We start from the raw sequence: 2,439 nt of genomic DNA, 5'->3' as shown, positions 1-2,439 counted from the left end.
TAAGGAATGGGGGCATCCTGCTCTCTGCATACTTATTGTAGGGTAGATTGCAGGTACACATCAGTGACCTCTGATTATCAACCAAACATTTATTTCGTGGCCAGTCTTCTCTGGCCTTGCCTGATCTTCTCCTCTGAGATGCTGCTATATCTTTGATAAGGTTAAACTCTTAGGTCTTGCAAGATTCTGCCTTTTGAGATCTCAAAGGCAATCATTATAATTACTACTTTCTGTCCAGCTTTCACTCTAGAAATAAATCACTCATGAGATGAATGCTGTCATATAAGCTCAACTTCAGAGTTAAGTTTAAGAGAATTAAGACTTCAATTTTCGTTGCATGATATCCACTTCAGCCAAAAGAATGTGCTGGAAATGGAACCATTAGCTTCCAAGTAGGAAGCTTGTATTTAAACTGTCACAAAATACAGAGCGTGAGAAAATAGACATGTAAACCTGACAGAATTAAGAAAGAAAAACCCTAGTTAGTGAAGAGTTAATTAACACAATACAACCTCTTTGGTGAAATATGGACAGACACAGCACAGGATTAATTCACATTATACCAGGTAGGCACAGCCCATATATTCCTGTAAACCCGAAAATAACTCTACATCAGAGTGATCTTTTTTTTTCACAAAGAAATAGAAGCTCTGTGTGGGTTCTACCAGGAACTCCACTGTCAAATGCTTTTAAATGCAGCAGACCTCTTGGTTTGCTCTTTTCTCCTTCACTGGTGTCGCTGATGTTATAGGGTGGGCCGCAGACTGTGGCTCTCCTGAAAAATAAAAGTCAGATCCATTCTATACTACTGCTATAGTTAAGACCAGGATTGATTTTTTTTTCTATCCAACTGCTTTAGTTTAGTTTAGTTTAGTCTACTAGACTATTATTGCTGCTTCTTCTTCCTCCTAATAAATAACCAGAATAAATCTATGCCAGTTATCACAGTTAATTGCATTTGCAAAAAAAAAAAAAAAATTTTTTTCCCCTTTTTTGGGGGAAGAATAAAAAAAATTTTTTTTGGGGGTTTTTAAAAAGAAAATTTTTCCAAAGGAAAAAAATTAAAAAAAAAAAAACCTTTTTTCCCCCCCAAGGGGGCCCCCAAATTTTTTCCCCCCCCCTTTTTTCCCCCCTTTTTTTCCCCTTTTTAAGGGGGGGTTTTTGGGGGGGTTTAAAAACTTTTCCCCTTTTTTTTGGGGGAAAAAATTTAAAAGGTTTTTTTTAAAAAAAAAGGAAATTTTTAAAAAAAAATTTTTTAAAAAAACCCCCCCCCCCCGGGGGGGGTTTTTTTTTTCCCCAAAAAAAAAAAACCCCCCCAAAAAAAAAAACCCTTTTGTTTTTGTTTTTTTTAAAAAAAAATTTTTTTTTTTTGGAAAAAAAGGGGTTTTTGGGGTTTTAAAAAAAAAAACCCCAAAAAAAAAAAATTAAGGGAAAAGGGGTTTTTTTTTGGGGGGAAGGGGGAAAAAAAATTTAAAAAAGGGAAAAAATTTTTTAATTAAAAAAATTTTTTAAAAAAAAAAAACCCCTTTTTGCAAATTTTAAAATTTTGGTTTTTTTTGGGGCCCCCCCCCCCTTTTTTTTTAAAAAAAAAAAAAACAAAAATTTTTTTTAAAAAAAAAATTTCCCTTTTTCCGGTTAAAAAAAACCCCCCCTTTTTTTTTTCCCCCTTTTGGGGGGGATTTTTTGGGGGAAAAATTTTTTTTGGGTTTTTTACCAAATTTTTTTTTTTTAAAAAAAGGGTTTTTTTTTAAAAAAAAATTTTTTTTTCAAAAAAATTTTTTTTTTTTTTTCCCCCCGCTCCTTTTTTTAAGGGTTTTAAAAAACCCCCTTTTTTTTTAAAAAAACCTTTTTTAATTTTTTTTTAAAATTTAAAAAATTTTGGGGGAAAAAAAAAAAAAGTTTCCTTTTTTTTTTTTTTAAAAAAAAGGAAAAAAAAGGGGAAAATTTTTTTCCTTTTAGAAAAAAGGGGTTTGGAAAAATTTTTTTCCCCAAAAAAAAATTTTAAAAAAACCAAAAACCCCTTGGAAAAAAAATTTTTTTTAAAAAATTTTTTTTTTTAAAAATTAAAAAAAAACAAAATTTTTTTAAAAACAACAAAATTTTTTTTTAAAAAAAAAAAAAATTTTTTTTTTAAAAAAAAAAAAAAAAATAAAAACCCCCTTTTCCCCCCCTTTTTTAAAAAACCCCCCCCCAAAGGAAAAAATTTTTTGGGGGTGGAAAAAAAAAATTTTAAAAAAAAATTTTAAAATTTTCCCTTTTTTCCCCCAAAATTTTCCCCAAAAGGGTTAAAATTTTTTTTTTGGGAAAAAGGGGGGGTTTTTTTTTGGTTTTTTTAATTTTTAAATTTTCCCCAAAATTTTTTTTTAAAATTTTTTTCCCTTTTTTTCCCCAGTTTTGGAAAAAAAACATTTAAAATTTTTTAAAACCCAAAATTTTTTT

General features: G+C 29.4%; 1 non-coding gene across 1 annotated transcript; it reads left to right on the top strand.

Annotated features, from left to right (window-relative positions):
• The first annotated feature begins 1,109 nt into the window (after window positions 1-1,109).
• On the top strand, window positions 1,110-1,239 carry LOC134164919 (small Cajal body-specific RNA 11). The gene has a single exon (XR_009965315.1). It is a non-coding gene; the product is annotated as a small Cajal body-specific RNA 11 (non-coding RNA).
• Window positions 1,240-2,439: the final 1,200 nt, after the last annotated feature.

The sequence above is a fragment of the Pezoporus occidentalis genome, unplaced genomic scaffold, assembly GCF_034315485.1.
Source record: "Pezoporus occidentalis ecotype Australia unplaced genomic scaffold, CSIRO_AGI_Poc_V1 ctg2288, whole genome shotgun sequence".
NCBI lineage: Eukaryota > Metazoa > Chordata > Aves > Psittaciformes > Psittacidae > Pezoporus > Pezoporus occidentalis.
Note: the sequence above shows the minus strand (reverse complement) of the source record. Positions and strands in the feature narration are given on the sequence as shown.